This window comes from Pogona vitticeps, chromosome 4 (assembly GCF_051106095.1).
Source record: "Pogona vitticeps strain Pit_001003342236 chromosome 4, PviZW2.1, whole genome shotgun sequence".
In the NCBI taxonomy this organism is placed as follows: Eukaryota; Metazoa; Chordata; class Lepidosauria; order Squamata; family Agamidae; genus Pogona; species Pogona vitticeps.
The window spans coordinates 113,482,906-113,501,631 of NC_135786.1; the positions used below are offsets into that span (position 1 = coordinate 113,482,906).

An 18,726-nucleotide genomic window follows, 5' to 3' on the forward strand; every position below is an offset into this window, starting at 1 on the left:
CAGTTGCTTGAAAATTACAGGCTTGTGTATGCTGCTTTCTTTACTGCACTCAAACGTAACAACCAACAGAACTGATCTGCAGCAAGCAAATAACTGCCACCAACCCTGGAAAGAAGGTTGAGCAGAGAGGCAGGGCTTTCTTTGAATTTGAAGGCTGGAAGGAACATCTATTTAGTGTTGGATAGACAGACCATCATCTCAGCCCAGAAGAATCCCTCTAACTCAAACTACAAGCAGCATGTGATGCTGCAAATATATTTTTGATCATAACTTTAGGATTTGCATCAAGCATGAACTCATAAAGCCACTGATTTTATAGTAAGAAATTCCCCTCAGAATTAGTTTAGACTGTGAGGATGAAGTTTCAGTTCACAATTCAGTTTTGAAATATGTGAAATAGCTTCTAAGTACATAGAGTGCAACAACATCAAATGATGGAAATGTTATCTGCAGTTATTTATTTATTTATTTATTTATTTATTTAATTTATACCCCGCCTATCTGGCCCACCGGACCACTCTAGGCGGCTTCCAAATATAAAATCAAATAATAAAACATAGACAAATACATAATAATCAAACAAGAACAGCAGTAAAGATAAAAAGGAAAAGTAAGAAAAAATCAAGAGTTGGCTGGAGGGAAGGCCTGAATAAACAGCCATGTTTTTAATTGGGTTTTAAAGGTGCCCAGCGTGGGGGCCGCGCGAATCGCCGGAGGGAGATTGTTCCAGAGGCGAGGAGCCACCGCCGAGAAGGCCCGGTTTCGTGTCTTCTCCTTCCGGGCCTCTCTCAGCGTCAGGCTCCTCAGCCTCACCTCCTGACTCGCACGGGTGATCCGGGTAGACCTTGGTGGGAGGAGGCGTTCCGCCAAATATCGAGGTCCTAAACCGTTTAGGGCCTTATACGTAAGCATTAAAACTTTGAAGTTGACACGGAAACAGATGGGCAGCCAATGCAATGCGGCCAGCGTTGGAGAGATGTGTTGATATTTTCTCACTCCTGTAAGGAGCCTGGCCGCCGCATTCTGCACCACCTGAAGTTTCCGTGTCAGCCTCAAAGGCAGCCCCACGTAGAGCGCGTTACAGTGATCTAATCTTGAGATTACGAGCGCATGCACCAAGGTAGTGAGCGCCCCCATGTCAAGATAGGGTCGCAGCCGGGCAATCCGCCAAAGATGGAAAAATGCGGTGCGGACTACCGATGCCACCTGAGTTTCCATGGTGAGCGTCGGGTCCAAATATATGCCGAGGCTGCGGACCCCACTCTTCGCGGCCAAGGTGGTCCCCCCAAATGTGAGAGAGCCACCCAAGCCACCTACCATGGGGGCACCCACCCTCAGAACTTCCGTCTTATCCGGATTCAGCCTCAGTCCGTTCTCCTGCATCCATTGCAGTACGGCCCCCAGGCAACGCTGAAGGGAAAGGACAGCATCACCTGCAGTTGGTGAAAAGGAGATGTAGAGCTGGGTGTCATCGGCATATTGATGACACAAAGCCCCACATCCCCTAATGACCCCACCCAGCGGCCTCATATAGATGTTAAACAGCATTGGGGAGATAATCGACCCCTGTGGAACCCCACAATTGAGACTCCACGGGGCCGAGACGCTCTCCCCAAGCTGAACTCTCTGGGGACGGTCCCCCAAGAAGGAACGGAGCCAGGCAAGTGCCAAGCCACCAATTCCCAACTCAGAGAGCCTCCCTAGGAGGATACCGTGGTCGACGGTATCAAAGGCCGCCGAGATGTCGAGGAGGACCAGCAGGGAGATTTTGCCACTGTCGGCCTCCCTCAGCAGGTCATCGTACAGGGCGACCAATGCCGTCTCAGTACCGTGGCGCGGCCTGAAGCCCGACTGAAATGGATCCAGGGCATCCGTTTCGTCCAGGTGAGCCTGGAGCTGATCGGCCACCACCCTCTCAACCACTTTGCTCATGAAAGAAACATTGGCGACAGGCCTATAATTGCCAATTTCGTCCGCCGCCAAACTAGGTTTCTTTCTTATGGGCCTAATGAGTGTCTCCTTGAGGGCGGATGGAAATCTACCCTCAAGGAAAGACTCATTTATTATTACTGTGGCCCATTCTGTTGTTATCGGCCTGGCTGCTTTGATTAACCAGGCCGGGCAAGGGTCCAAGGAGGAGGTGGTGGCTCGGCAGCGGTCAAGCACCCTGGAAACGGAATCAGGCGTTACAGGCTGAAAAGAATCGAAAGTCACTGGGTAAGATGGAGTGCTGGACATCTCTGCTCGACTCACTGTTTTTAAAAACGGAGAGAGCTCCCGGCGGATGGCCTCCACTTTAGATTTAAAAAAGGCTGCAAACTGGTCAGGGGAAAAACTAGGGGGAGGCCTATCACCTGAACCAGTTCCAGATAGGTCGCGCACTATACGGAATAACTCCGCCTGCTGGTTGGACGCTTCGCTTATCCGGTTAGCGAAGAATGATCTACATGCAGCCTTTACCTTAGTCAGGTAAAGGTTAGTTGCGACCCTGACAGCTGTCCAATTGTAATCCGTCGGGTTCTTCCTCCACCTACGCTCTAGCCTTCTCCTATGTCGCTTCATCGCTCGGAGCTCCTGGTTAAACCAGGGCGCAGGCCGAGCTCTGAGCCGGAGAGGGCGTTTAGGTGCGATCGTGTCTATAGCCCTAGTGGCAGCGATGGACCAGCTGTCAACCAGAGCCTCGACAGGAGCGCCAGCCAGGTCAGCTGGAACACCTCTCATGGCCTCCTGGAATCCAACAGGATCCAGTAGCCTTCGAGGTCGGACCATAGAAATAGGTCCTTGCTCCCTGCGAGGGGGGAGTGCCACTGAGAGGTTGCATTTTATTAGGTGGTGATCTGACCATGACAATGGGACCAACTCGAGGTCAGTCACCACCAGACCACACTCGCTCCAGTTGGTGGAAAAAACCAGGTCTAACGTATGGCCACCCACGTGGGTGGGGCTGATAACATGTTGGGACATGTTCAAGGAAGCCATGGTTTCCAAGAACTCAAGAGCTGGCCCTGTGGTCTCTGCCCCCGCATGCACGTTGAAATCACCCAAGACCAAAAGCCTCGGGGATCCCAACAATGCCGCGGAGACAAAGTCGGCCAGCTCCGGTAGGGAAGTGGCTGGGTCGCAGGGAGCGCGGTAACCCAGCAAAATCCCAATACCATCCCTAGCCCCTATCGACACATGGAGTGCCTCTAGACCTGGCTTTACCACCGAGGAGCGCCTAGTAACCTCTAAGTTGGATTTGTAGACAATGGCTACTCCCCCGCCCCGCCCCTCCAGTCTACCCTGGTGCTGGACAGCATAACCAGGTGGGCAGATGAGAGCCAGAGGAGGACCCCCCTCCCCATTAATCCACGTCTCGGTTATGCATGCCAGGTCTGCATCCTCCTCCAGGATAAGGTCGTAAATCACCTGGGTTTTGTTGGCGACAGACCTGGCATTCAACAGTACCAGATTTAGAGTGGAGGGCTGGCTGATCCGGCTACCTCGATATTGGGGTTTGGTCACAGTCTCAGAACAATGAACAGCTTTCAAACATCTGTCCATCGTTCTTCTGACACGAGTAGGGACTGTGTCAACGCCATATCTCCCTCTACCCGTGATCACAGGGATGTTAAAAGACCCCCTGCTGGGTGAACAGGCCTTCCACTCCATATCCAAGAGAAAGAAAAAGAAAAATAGAGACCAATTAACCTAAATTAATAAACCAAACAAACTTAGATACAAAGCAGGTACATGAATCAAATATATGCAATAAAACAGGAAAATTACAAAAAATAAAAATAAAAATCCCAAAATTATGAACACCCTGTGTAACATTAAAATAAATTATTGAAAAATCACATACTAAAGCCCCATATATAATCCTGATCCTCCCTCCTCCTCTACACAACCTTGTCCATTCAACAATGTCTGTTTCGATGTTATTTTGAATATTGGTGTTAAAGATGATGTTGAAGGAGGAGTAAGAGTATTACTCGTGGAGGTGAGCCAAGTTGTTTCAGTCGCTGGCCTTTGTGTGGGGGCAGAGCGTCTTTGCAGATGGTCCAAGAAAGGGAGAGTGAGTCAAGCAGTCTTAGAAAAAGTCCCGTCCCCTGGAGATCCAACATGGCGACCAGCCAGCCAGGGAGCGGGACAAACAACTCACTCTCACTAACCGACACCCAATATTCCCCCCCCACAGCCTTCCACACTTAAAAGTCTTCACTCCCCCTAAGCCAGGTGGCTGATGTTGGGGGGGGGGGGTGAGGCAATCAGGGGTAGCAGGGCCTGGTCCTGGAAAACGGAGGGAGATAGAGCCAAACTCCGGATGGCAGTTGACAACAGCCCAGCCACAGTTCTTACTGTCTCTCACCCAGTGAGATTGTGGCAGGCAGAAGATCTTCCGCTCCCCCAAAGGCAGGAATGTTGGTCCGGTGAGGCCCTGAGAACACCTTCGGCTTAAAAGCCTTCACTCACCCTAAGCCAGGTGGCTGATGTTGGGGGGGGTGAGGCAATCAGGAGTCGCAGGGCCTAGTCCTGGAAAACGGAGGGAGATAGAGCCAAACTCCAGATGGCAGTTGACAACAGCCCAGCCACAGTTCTTACTGTCTCTCACCCAGTGAGATTGTGGCAGGCAGATCTTCCGCTCCCCCAAAGGCAGGAATGTTAGTCCGGTGAGGCCCTGAGAACACCTTCGGCTTAAAAGCCTTCACTCACCCTAAGCCAGGTGGCTGATGTTGGGGGGGGGGTGAGGCAATCAGGAGTCGCAGGGCCTAGTCCTGGAAAACGGAGGGAGATAGAGTTATAACTCTCTAGGTCAGAAAATGTGGGTTTCAGGGTTCTGAGCTTCCTTTAAAAAATTCTTCAGTAGTTAAAAGCATTTGTGCGTGCAACTCATGTATGACAATCACAGAAATAAATCATGTGAATGTGTGGAGGAGAGTAGTTGTTTTTAATGCAGACAGAGGCATTTAACAGAATCAGGCTGAATCTGTCAGATTCCAGCAAGCCAGAAATCTTTCATGGAAATTTTTGAAATGGTTTTGTGGGCCTGAACAGTCTATCTGCAGGGGCCAAGTGCTCCTGTGATTGGCAGCTGAATGAGTGGATGCGGATTGGTTCCTGTGATTAGAATGCCTTAGGGGTGGAGTCTGATCTGAGAGTCAGTTGGGATTTCTGTAGTCAGTTGGAGGTTAACAGTTTTAGAACAGAGGAGTTAAAGCTGAGAAGGGAACAAGACAGAAGTCTGGCTTGCTGTTCAGTATTTTATGGTTCAAGAGAGAGAGAGAGAGAGAAATCCAGTGTTCAATACATATAATTTTTCAATTCGATTTTTCCCCACTATCCCCCCTCAGTTGGTACCATACAGTGAAACCTGGCACATTGGGGAGAGGGGGAACCCTGTCAGTCTGCTACATCAGACCATTTGCAAACCACAGCTGTACTGCCACAGGAAAGAAAGAAGAGAGTTGAGGGGAAATGTTTAGGTCCTTTCTACCCTGCAAGGGAGTGACTTGCAGTCCTACACAAGCCACTCAATAATTGTCAGGAAAGCTGCATCTTTCTTGGATCCCCCCCCCCCATGATATAATACAGCCACCTCAGGAATGGTTGAGAAATTTGCCCAACTCCAGTCCTGTCTGAATCCCTAATGTAGCCAGTTTAAGAAGGACAAGGACTGTTTAATATTAAACAGTCATGCCTTTTGTGGCATTCTCTGTTCATGTGCAGTATGCTCATCCCTTTCCTTTTTGTTAGATGTAGGAGGCAGAACAATACTCTTGTCTTTTGAGATTTCAGGCCCGTTGTGGTAGCATTTTAGATTGGGTTTATCTGGTTTGTTCTGCTAAAGGCAATCAGTCAGTTCATCTGCTGCCGTGTTTCCATGAAAATAAGACAGGGTCTTTGGGTAGAGTGGGCGGCATATAAGTTAAATAAATAAAATAAATATTAACTTTTGCTCCAAAAACGCATTAGGGCTCATTTTCGGAGGATGTTTTATTTTACAGTCATGTCATCTGGTTGCTGCACAATGCTGCACAATGGTGGAGGTTGGGGTTTCACTTAACTAGGGCTTGTTTTGGGGGTAGGGCTTATATTACAAGCAGCCTGAAAAATCATACCAGGGCTTATTTTCAGGTTAGCTCTTATTTTAGGGGAAACAGGGTAGTTCTCACTTCCATGGGTTCCCTTTCCACATTTCTTTCCACAACAACCCTGTAAGCCAAGGTAGGTTTGCCTGAGAAGTTGTGAGTGGTCTAATGTCACCCCTTAATCCCCGTGACTAAGCAGAAATGTGAACATGAGTCTTCCTATTCCAAATTCAGCACTTTTACTATTATTCTCTGTTGGTTCTCATTCAGTGGCGGCATAGTCATGGGTATGGCTGGTAAAGGCATTAACTGAGACACTGCAGACCACTACTAAAAGTGAGTCAAGGGCATTGTAGAATTTTGCAGGAATAATCCCAGTGCTGGGAAAGCAAAGGCCTTTGTCAAATTTGAAGGGAAAAGGAAACTCAAAATGGCCGCCCACTGACTGAAGATGAGTAAAATAACCACCATCTAGGGCTCTCTCTTAGCTATACTCCAGGCCTGAGAATTGGAACACACTTCAGCCCCACAAATCATTAGCACAAGGTCTGGCTGCTCCATGTCATGTTCTTCCTCATTCCACTATCTCTTGTGGACTCCTCATTGCTGCCATAATAGACACACTCAGACACCACAGACACCATTACTAGGGAGCCAGGACACCATTACTAGGGAGCCACGTGGGCTTTTGTGTAACTTGGCTTGTGAATTTTCCCTGTCTTTCTCTCCATTCAAAGCTGATTGTTATAATTTTAAACTAAAATTATGTTTAGCATCAGTTTGTTAATTAGGGATGGGAACGTGAGTTGCAGAACTTGCTGTCAAGTCAGACTTAAGTTGCACTGGTGACTCGACTTGTTTTTTCTTCAATGACTCAGATCTGACTCAGAACCCACCCATCCCTCCCTTTTTCCTGTGGAAAAGATCTTGTTTTTATTAGGGACTTGGACTTGGTACCAAAGACTCGGACCCAAAGACTTGCCAGCATCCTTATTATAAATATTTTTTTTAAAAAAAATTTAAATATGTGTTTGTTTTGCTGATTGGTCTACAAGCACAAGAAATACTGTGTCTGTATGGTCTGAAACTTAATTTCAAATATCAGATTCAACATTTGTAATTTGGGTGGTGAAATTGTGGTGAATTTTGTTTTACATATAAGTTGTTGAAAAATGGTAGAGGTTTACTTTTAAAATACTTGCTCATTGGAAGTGCCACATATTAGTGCATAAATAAAACTCATTTGTGTAATTAATAGGTTAATTACTAAAGACACTTTATTATTAGAAACTTAATAATATTTATTTTTTTGTTTGTTTCATTTTTACCATCCATCTGGTCAAATGAGTGGCTTACAACAGAAAACACACAGTAAACATGATTAAAATACAGAATACAACAAGGCTAAAAATTAAAATAATGGAGTAAAAATAGACAATACAATTAAGGGCAATTAGGATGGCGGAATTAAGTTGAATAAGCTAAAAGGGTTCAGCGGGCTCCATAAATGTAATATTTTGAAGCACCTGCCTAAATATTAGGGTTTTAAAAAAATTCTAAAAAATAACCGGTGAAGGGCCAGGCAGATTTCAGGAGGTAATTCATTCCGCAGTCGAACAGCAACTTCTGAGAAGGCCCAGTCTCTCATTTTCTCCTTCTGGGCCTCTCTCAGGGTCAGCATCCTTGGCTGGCTTGTCTGATAAGTTTGGGTAGGATGGGCAGATCCAGTTGTAAACAAATGTTCTGCCAGGTTCTGAGGCCCCAGACAATTTAAGGCTTTATAGGTTAGGACCATTACCTTGAAGCCGGCATGGAAACAGATGGGTTTCCAAGTGTAAGGTGGCCAGAATTGGGGAGGTATGTGGATATTTATTCACTACACTCAGTACCTGACTGCCATGTTTTCGACCTGCTGTAGTTTCCGTAACAGTCTCATAGGCAGCCCCACATAAGAGTGTTGCAGTACTGTAATCTATTTTTGAGACTACCAGTGCAAGGTCCAGTGTGGTGAGCGACTTGGTGTCAAGGTAGAGACGCAACAGGGCAATCTGCCTAAGATGGGGGCAAAAACAGATTGAACCACCAATGCTATCTGGGTGTCCATTGATAGTGTTGGGTCCAGTAGTACCCCCAGGGTGCAAATCTCATCCTTAGTGGATAGAGTAGCATCCCTGAAGGAAAAGGAGGCACCACAGACAGCAGGAGCCACCTCCATCTTGTCCAGATTCAGCCTCAATCTTTTGACATGCATCCACCCCAGTATGGTGGCCAAGCAGCACTCAAGGTGTGGGACAGCATCCATTGCAGAAGAGTGGAAGGAAGAGATAAAGCATTTTCCACATATTGATGACATGAAACTCCAAGTCTTCCGATGACCTTCCCCAGCGGCCTCATATGTTAAATAGCAACAAGGAGATGACTGACCCCTGAAGGACTCCACAGTCAAGATCCAAGGGGTGGAGACCATCTCCTCTTGCTGCACTCTCTGGGGATGGTTCTCCAGGAAGGACTGGATCCAGGCCAGAGCCAAGCCACCAATTCCCAACCCCGAAAGCCTCCCCAACACCTAGTCTCCACACCTTTATTTCAAGTCTCACATTTAATCCTATATAATTCAATTTTGTATTTATGCCTCAAGTATGCGCGCGCACACACACGCATACACACACACACAAGGATGTGTCTAAACAGTCACACTTCTTTACTGAAATATTATTCAGAATAATATTAATACAAAGCATAATTTTCTAAATGTGTAGTTCTAACATTTGGATTTGGCTAGGAAAAAGAAAACCTGCTGGCTAGGTTTTAATGTATGAATAGGTAGCAAACATATAAATGTCTTGATGCAGTACAGTAATGTCCACTGTTAAAACAACATTCCAACCCCTGTGCCCATGCAAAGAGATCATGGCTGCCTAAGGGAGATAAATACAAAAAAAGGGAGAGGGTTCGCTGTTCACTGAACTGTACACATTGAGCTTCTAGGAGAGTTACGTAATTGTTCTTCTCATGGGCTCCTGGTTATAGTTTACAATATCCGCCTTTACTACACTCTGAACTACTGCACTGAGCAGACTTTACTCTGACAATTGGCAGTCCTGTGTTGTTGATTATCTTCTTTGGGATACTTCACTAGTTCTGCCCTGACAACATGCTGAGACTGTTCCATTTCAGCTTTGTTTAATTTGACATAAAGTAGATCTGCTGCAATTCTTTGAAAAGACAGAATCACCTGTCTTGGGTGACACAAAATGGCTGCTAGAATGGTTTTCTTGGAAAAATCGAAGATATTTATCAACTTTTACTGCACGAAGATGCTCTAAATCAATTTTATTGCCAACCAAGGCCACATGTGGCTCAGTCTAAAACTCCATCCCAACTCAGAACGCTTTATGTATTCAAGTTTGAATTCTCTCCTCTAGGCAGTAACATTATGGAGATTGTAAACTGCATGGGCCATATTTGAAATAAAATGGAGATTCACATAGTGCAGAATCCATGATCTTGTCAGATTTTTAAAAGCCCACTAAGAAAAAAAATCTTGGTCTCATGTACATCTACATGATTGCTTGGAAGAGACATGAGGAGGCCAGGCTGTGTTTATTGGGTAAAATGAAAAAACTTTATTGAGAACACAAGATGTCATAGGAGATTGGGATAAAGGAAGAAGGGTTCTCAGTATCCAAATTTCCCAGAGCATACTACCTGTATTTTAACCAAAACTCCAATTGCTACAGTTTTAAGATGGTTGTTCTTTTACTAGGACTTTTTTTGAACTTCTATGCCAAGTACACAAATGGTAAAATCTCTTTATGCATCATAAGTTGCCCATGCTGCACATCTCTAGTTCTCATAACTATGGAAACCTTGCTTGAATGAAAAGGGGGGCAAATATCTTACAGTAACTGCCTAGCCACAGATCATTCTCTTTCCTCCCCTACAGTTTCATTCTAGTTATCCCCGCGATCCACAAAGCAACCATTGACAAAAAAAATGGCTTGCAGAGGTTCTCTATCATGGTCTGTACAGTTGGTCTAAGCCACCTTGCAAAATGATGGCATAAACCAGTGGTCCCCAACCTTTTCCCAACTGTGGATCGTTTTGGGGGCTTTGGTGCGCCTGCAGGGAGGGCAGAGCTCGCATGCACACATCACGCTCAGGCGTGTTCACGTGCATGTGCATGACATGCTCACAGGGGTGGAACATATGCATGTGCACAACAGTGCTCGTGGGCCCCCCGCTTGCACGTATGTACACAGCACATGCAGTGGTGAAACACGCTCATGCTCATGCATGCAACTTTGCTGTGGGGTGGCCGCTCGTGCGCATGCGTGTGATGGCGCTCGTGGGTGTAGGAGATCTGTGTCCACGGCCCAGTCCTGGATAGGCTGTGGACCGCTGCTGGGTCGCGGACAAGGGGTTGGCGACCTCTGGCATAAACAATTGAAAATTCATGAGGTTCAGGACAGAGAAAAGAAGACCTGTCAATGGTTGTGAGCTTCTCACTGTTGCTTGTCTCCTAAGTGTGGCCTCTGAACATGGGAGTTTATATTTATTTATTTGACTTTTATACTGCCCATCTCGCTGCAAGGGCACTCTGGGCGGTTTACAGCAGAAAACAATAACATTAAAATAAAACATAACGCTTATATGAAAATCAAAATCAAAATTACAATATACAATTAGTAATATCCAAAACAACATCAGCATAAACATAAATATCATTAATTTAACAGGCAAGATGGCAAAGCAAAAAGAAACAGTGAGACTGCCACTGAGTTATCATTATGTAATCTCTGGAAAAGCCTGTTCAAAAGTCATGTCTTAAGGGATCGTTTGCAGGTTCCTAGTGAAGGGGCAGATTTTGGGCAAATAAATAAGACAATGTGTTAAAATAGCAGTTGCCAGTTCACAGCCTGCAAATGCTCAGAGCTCTGGAATCATTCAAGAAGGTGGTGAAGTTTGTGGCACCTAACTGGACATCTCAAATAAGTGCTCTGAATTTGGATCAGAAATGGATAGTTGCACCAACCCTTGAAATTTTTTCACAAGATGTAACTATCATCACTTTGAAAGCTCTGCATTATAAAAACAGAACACCCATGTCATAACAAAAGTTCTGGGTGTTCAACACTCAGGAGAAAGGTTTGTCAGATACAGACAACATTTTCAGGACACTCCAGCCTGTCACCCAGACAACCGTATCTACTTCTGATCATTACTAGCACAAACTTTGGATTTCTGTTTCTAATCAAGTGTGTTTCAACTTAACTATCTGCACAGGAAGTCACCATATACAGCAGCATTTTTGAATGGGAACACCACTGTAAATGCAGGCACAGAAACAATTCCAGTTCCTCTTTAAAAACCTACAAAATTAATTTCCTGCAGTTTATTGAGTACTAATGTTGGTGGATCAGTGAGCTCTAGAGAAAGGCTGACTGGAGCAGAACACTGACTTTCCATGGCCCAGTTTACACATTCCCAAAGAGACAGACATGGCAGGTGCTACCTCCATGGCTGCTCCACACAACTCTGGCAGTGAATGAAAATTCAGCTCATATTGTTAGGTGGGACACTGATGCAGTTATACACCACATTAGTGCTCCTTAGCTACAAATACAGTACCTAAGCATACATGTTATTCTAACCCAGCAGGCAGCAGTTCAGACATTACAGGAAGCCAAAAGTACAACTACCTGGATTACAACCACCAGCCTTAACTATCAGAGGAATGGGGTGGGTGAACAGCAAAGACTGTAGATGTTTGAAACTGCCAAGACACCGAAAGGTGTCCCTGGAGCTCACAGAAAGAGTTATCTGTCTAGATGATTTTGAAATGCCACACATCTTTTAGGCCACCTTTTAAAAAAACATTACTGCATTCATTTATTGCAGAGTTTAACATTTTGTGTACTAGTCCTTTGCCAGCATCATCTGCTGTCCCAACAATATAAATGACAACCTGGAAACAAGTCACATCTGTTCATATCATATACCATAAATTTCTTATGCACGTTGGCACTATCATCCTTCAGACTAATCCAGAAGATGCAAGCATCCGTACTGTACTGGTTATACACAGGGCAGATTTGGGGACTGTTGACCAGTGGTGGAGAAGACAGGCTAGCACTAGCAAAGGAATGTGTAAACTGTGCCATGGATTTGAAATACAAAAATATGTTCAAGTATTGATAGACAATGATACCGAACATACACTGTAGACCGCAGAGCACCGAATCCATGACCAGAAAAGCTGAGGAACGTGACAGACTGCTCGAGACGCATATCTGTGACACTTCTTGTTCTTTTGAGAAGCAAATATGTCTATGGACGGGCGGCCCCACCTTCTGCACAACATCTGGAATGTGCTGTCATCTAGCTCCCACTCATGGGACCGTCCTGTCAGGTGACGCAGTTTGTCTGCTAGTTGGTTGTCTGATGTTGATATGTGGATTGCCACTGGATAAATGTGACGCTGGTAGCACCACTCCCACAGGTGCACAGACAGGTAGAGGAGTGACATTGATTTCGTCCCTCCCTGCTTGTTGATATAATACATGGCTGTGGTGTTGTCTGTCACAACTTGAACACCACGACCCTGTATCAGCAGAAGGAAGGCTCTGAATGCCTTGATCACTGCTAGCATCTCGAGATGATTGATGTGAAGTCCTTTTTGACGCCGTGACCATAGGGCATGTATCTTGTGACCTTCACAGTGTGCTCCCCAACCTATGGGCTGGCATCCGTTGTTACTTGCACAGACAGCTGCAGTGGGTGAAAAGGATGACCCATCATGAGGTGTGGTATGAAGCGCCACCAGTTTAGTTGCTTTGCTAGCTTTGGAGTGACCAGGAGCTTTTTCCGTGGATCTTCTCGAAGTGGGTCAAAGTGATGCAGGAACCATGCTTGCAAGGAGCGCATTTTTAACCGGGCATGCGGGAGAGATGTTGTTGAGGCCATGAGGCCCAGAAGGTGTTGCGCATGTTGAGCCAGCACAAGGAAGTGCAGTTTGACCTTTTGGACTGCTGCCCTTAGTTTTTGAATGCGCTCTGGAGGTAGAAAGAGTCTTGCTTCTATTGAGTTCAGTGTTGCTCCTATGTAGCTGATGTCTCGAGATGGCCTTAGAGTGGGTTTCTTGAAGTTTATTGTGAGGCCCAGACTCTGTAGAGTGAGCAAAGTGAACCTTGAGTCGTGGATGGCTTTCTTTCTGGATGGTGACCCTATCAGCCAATCGTCTATGTAAGGGAACACTTTTATGCCTTGTAGACGCAGGAACGCAACCACAGGTGCCATGCACTTTGTAAACATGTGTGGAGTCGTTACTAAGCCGAATGGTAAGGCAGCATACTGGAAGATCTTGTTCTTGATTAGAAAACGGAGATACTTCCTGTGGTGCTGATGTATTGTTATGTGGAAGTATGCGTCCTTGAGGTCTATAACAATGAACCAATCTCCCTTTTTTAACAGGTGGACGATGGACTCCAGTGTAACCATCCAGAATTGACGTGGATAGAGGTAAATGTTCAGGTCCCTCAGATCCAGGTCCTTCTTTGGTTCTGTGAAGTATCGGGAGTAAAACCTGTTGGAGATGTCTCAGAGGGGTACCTGTTGTATGGCATGCTTTTGGAGCAGAGTGAAAACTTCCTCCTCCAGGATAGGATTGGACGTTGTCACCTTTAGGTACCCTAGAGGGGGAAGCTCTACAAGCTCTAGCCTGTAACTGAATCGAATGATGTTCAGAACCCAATTGTCCTTTGTGATCTTTTTTCAATTGTGGTAAAATGGTGCAAGACGCGTTGCAGGATGTGGTGCCAAAGCAGTGTGAAAGTCAAAGGTACTGTTTGGACTTTTTACTGGAAGGACGGTATGACTGACGTTTTTGTGTCGTTTGTTGTTTGAAGGATGGAGCAGCAGATGAAGCTTGAGAGGACCTTCCCTGAGAATTCTTGAACTGTCTGTAGTTATGTGAAGGTTGCTGCTGAAACTGCTGTTGAGGAAATTGCCGTTGCTGTTCCTTTGAAACCTTGGCTGTCTTTTTACTTTCGTGTAAACTTTTTAATGACTCATCTATCTTTTCATTAAATAAACCTTTAGCATCAAAGGACTGGTCCTCTACTTGTTTCTTAACATCCTCCACAATGCCAGAGGCTCGGAGCCAGGCATGGCGGCGTAGTGCTATGGCAGAGATTAAAGTCTTAGCCGAGGCATCTGTGGCATGTCTGGAGGCTAGGCGTTGATGTTTGGACAGGGTCATTGCTTCAGCGTAGGTATTGAGGAGGTCCTGACGCATTTCATCAGGGGCTGCTTGCAAAGCTGGAAGCCCCTTGGTCCATAGCTGCTTTTGGTATGCCCCCATAGCTGCCTGATAGTCGCATACACGAAGCAGGAAGGTTTGAAAATTGTAGATCTTTCTGGCTAAAACATCCAACTTCCTACCCTCTCTGTTGGTAGGGGTAACATGCTTGCGTCCTGAGACTTTTGATGAATTAGCCTACACAATGACCGAATTAGGAGCAGGATGCTTTGCTAAGTGGTGTCATCACCATGAACACGATATAGATTCTCAGTCCTTCTAGGAATAGGTTGAGGAGTGGATGGTTGGGACCAGGATTCCTTTATGAGGTCTATTAACAGAGGAATAAAGTTTAGGCTGAGAGGCTGTGTCCTGTCATGATCTATGTCGCCAAAAATCAGGTCATCAGACGGAGGAGGTGGAAGCTGAGTGTCCATCTTTAAGGTCTTGGCCATCCTAGCCACCATCTGCACATATGAGGAGAAGTCCTCCGAGGGCGAGGAGGGATGAGGATCTCCTGTGTCTGATTCAAAAGATTCAGCTTCTATGGCAGACTGGTGTTGAGGAGCAGAAAATAATTCATCTCCCTGATCTGAAGACACCTCACAAAGAACATCCTCATCGTCAGAAGGCAATGTCTGAGTATCTTTCTGTCTCAGGGAATGGTGAAGTGCATATATCCCTGTGAACGAGAATGGAGAGTGGTTTGCTGGGCATCCTTCGACACCGATGTCGACGTCAAAGCAAGTTTGGTAGGAACTTTCTTAATGGCTCTAACAGGTCGACATTGCAGTGCTGTCGACGTCGATGTGGGGAAGGCGAGGTCGACATCGAAGAAGAAGACGAAGAAGAATATCGCTTCTTTCTATGCCTACGGTAGTCCTTGGAGGTCGAAGAAAAGGAGCTTGACTCGGTGTCGAAGTATCAACTTAGACTGGACCTTCTTTTATCTGCTTGAATGTAAGCAGAGCGGTCACGTTTATGCTTCTTCCGACGTCGAGAAGTGTCCCTGTGGGAGGCTCGACGTCGATCAGGAGAAAGGTGTTTTCTCTTGGAAGTTTTCTTGCGAGGCGGAGAGTCATGCCTCGAGGAGAAAGAAGGCGATCATGGAGCCCCTAACGCCCACCCGGCTGAAGCAGGGCTAAGATGGGCAGAATGGGGCCTGGATGGAACAGCTTCCTCAATCTTGTCAGGGTAGGTGAATGCCCAGGCTGAACATCGACTTGCTGTCTTGGTGGCAAGGATTGAGCTGCTTCCAGAGAGGACTCTTGATCTCTTGAGGAGTCCTCCAAGATAGGAGAAGGCAATGAAGGTGTCACAGGAGGGATGGTAGTGTGATCCCTATTTTTATCCTTTTTAGCTTGGCTAGCCGGCTTCTTAGACTTTGCCCCATCTTTGGCAGTTGCAGCTTTCGACGTTGTGGACGAAGGCTTCTTTAAAGCATCTGCAGTGGGTTTTTAGATGGTTTAACTGCAGACTTTGAGGCAGATGTAGATGGGGAGGAAACATTCGCCTCAGAACGAGGAATACCGTATTGTTTGCTCCATAAGACACACTTCCCCCCCACAAAAAAGTCAGGGGGAAGTCTGTACGTCTTATGGAGCGAAGGCGGGGATTTTGCCCCCACTGGCCCCGTGGGAGGGGAGCGTCGCAAGGGTCTGAGCCTTCCAGGCCCCTTGCAATTCTCTCCCACCCCCCACGGGGCCAACTGGAGCAAAATTGCGACCTTCCAGGCGGGGGTGGGTAAGAGAGCTCTCTCTCTCTCCCCCTCTCCCTCTCCCCTTGCTCTTGCTAGTGCGCTCACTCGCTTTCCAACCTCAGCCTTGAACAAATCAATGGCACCAAAATGTCTGCTTTAGATACAGACGGATGAATGGAAGGCTATAGGTTGAGCGGTCTGACCGTATCCTCCCTGTCGGAAAAGATGGGCGAGGGAGCGGAGCGCGAACCGCTAGAGGGGAGGGACAGCCTGTCACCTGCGTGAGAGCAAAAGGGGGCGAGCAGTAGGGCTGGCGGGCGACTGTCAAAGGTGCAAGGCACTGTGGGGTGGCGTTTTGTTGCGGGGTGACGGGCCAGCGGGCGGGCAGGGGGAGAGAAGAGAGGATGATGTTGTTTCTTACCAGTGATGCAGAAAGGGATGGTGAATGAGAGAGAGAGAGAAAACGCACCTTCTGAGCGGTGTCTCCCTCCCTCCCTGCACTGCCAGACCTATGGCCACAAGCCTTCCCGTGCCGCTGTGTGCTGCTCTGCGGAGAAATGCTGCCGCTGCTGGCGGGCTTTGTGGAGGAGCCACGAATTTGAAATAACTCCAGTCAGAAAGGCAGAACATGGTTGGGGAGTGAGGTGCGGGGGGGCTGATGGCGGTGGGGAGACCGAGGGAGAAACCACGGGCGAGGGGGGCATCGGGCAGAAGAGAGGAAGCGCTGGCGCTGGACCAGTGTCTCTTGACAGACATGCAGAGAGACTCCCTCCCCTCCCGTCTACCTGCTGAGGGACATCAAGGCTGTGTCTGACCCCCCACCCCCCACGGGCCCCTCAATCTGCTTTTGGAAGGGGGTTGCATCCCGTAGAGTCCCGGTTTGTTGGCTTGCTTTTTAAAACATTGTTCCCCTTTCGAGTCCTACTGAACTCGGGTTTTTTTATAAAAAGTAAAAGAAAGGGGGGGGCTTATTTTCCTTTTTAAAAAAGAGAGTACTTCACAGAAGCCTCAATTTGGAAAGGAGGAAAGGAACACACACACCTTGAATGCCTAGTAGGTCCTTTGCCATGAGGGGACATCCCAGGGTGTGGGTGTGTGTGGAGGGGTGGCGGCAGAAAGGGGAGTTCCACAGGCTCTCTCCTTGCCATTCGGGGGGGGGGGGGTTGGCCAAGACGACATTTCCTTTCGATGGTGGCCAGAGGCTTCTCCCGCCCGCGTGCCACCACCCCTCTGCACTCCACCCCGGTTCAAGGTTTCTGCGGCATCGGCAGGGTGCTGAGACCTTCTTGGGTCCCCACTCTACGCACGTGTGCATCACATAGAGAGACACCTTTCCTTTTACCTGGGGAAATGTCGGCAATTGGAGGAAAGACAAGACACAAACACACCGATTGGCAAGACTGCGGGCGCCGCGACTACTGGTGGTTACAAAGGAAGCCGGCCGGCCACCTGCCTGCCTAGGCGGGAAGGAGTAGGGCTAGCTAGGGAAAGAGTCAAAATCAGCTGCCAGTCGTTCAGAGGTGCAGCTGTCCATCAGGTTTCCTCTGTGGATTTTCTGTCAGAATCACTGACTCTCCCTCCTAGGGTGGATAGGAGGAGGGAAAGGGGACAGATTTTGATGGAAGGGAATCTTCCTTTTAAATTCTCTCCTCTTTCTGTCATCCCCTCTAGGAAATGGCAGCGACTGATGATGGATCAACACTCTTGTCTGTTGACATGTTGCTCACTGGGCATCTTAATATTTCTCCCTCATCATCTGCTTCCTAACAGCAGATTTAGCCCAATAAGTGAATTAGTCAAACTGCCACATTTATCCTATTTTAAATGTGAATAAATAAAATGTAACAGAGATTTTTACACATAGCCTTTCCTTCTAATCCAACAACAGGAAAACTATCAGCTTTTGTATGACAGAAATTTAAATTCAGGGATCAGGCATGTCTCCAACAGGTAGCAAGGAGCAATGCCTCCCTATATCCTTGCTAACCCTACTTTTTAATGGCACAATATCTGCCTGATATGTGTGTAGCAAAATCCCTGTTCTGCAACATAATGGTGTTTATTACTCCTTTACTCCCTCAGTCTAGTTTTTCTAGAGTTACCCCAGCAGATATCTAACCTGCCTGGAATTTATTCATTTATATTTATTTTTAATAACTATATTACTGTGTGTTTTCTATGCACAGTCCACTACATCTACACCAACCTGAATTAATGAGCAAATTATTGCTATGATGTTACAACTAGCAAAATTTTAGGAACCCCCCCCCAAGTTTGATAATGAGTTGCTCATGGATTATAGCATTCTCTGTTGCATGAGCTGTGCATTGCTTCTGCTTCCTACTTCATGTTTCCTGCCTTTCATAGCACTGTCTTTTCAGCGTGTTTGCTAAAAAATAAGTCCTTTCTGAGTTTAATGGAACTTATTTCCAAGCAAGTTGACAGCCTTGGTTCTTCTGAACAGTGGCTTATTCTACTGTAGGTAACTGTCAAAAACAAATAAATAAAAAGGTCTGCGCTTAAGATTAACTGGAAGTTACACTCAAAGAACAAGAATCCTTAATGTTTGAGCAAATATGACTGGGGAGACTGAGTAATTCAGCTATAATGCTATGTTCTGAGGTAATCTTATTTCATATGCAGAAGGGACAGGTCTT

The 18,726-nt window shown here is 46.6% G+C and overlaps 1 non-coding gene across 1 annotated transcript; it reads left to right on the forward strand.

The window, feature by feature from the left end:
- The first annotated feature begins 6,113 nt into the window (after positions 1-6,113).
- LOC110079761 (uncharacterized) lies at positions 6,114-14,053 on the forward strand. The gene is made up of 3 exons (XR_013544606.1): positions 6,114-6,207; positions 13,545-13,592; positions 13,979-14,053. It is a non-coding gene; the product is annotated as an uncharacterized LOC110079761 (transcript).
- The last annotated feature ends 4,673 nt before the right edge of the window (positions 14,054-18,726 follow it).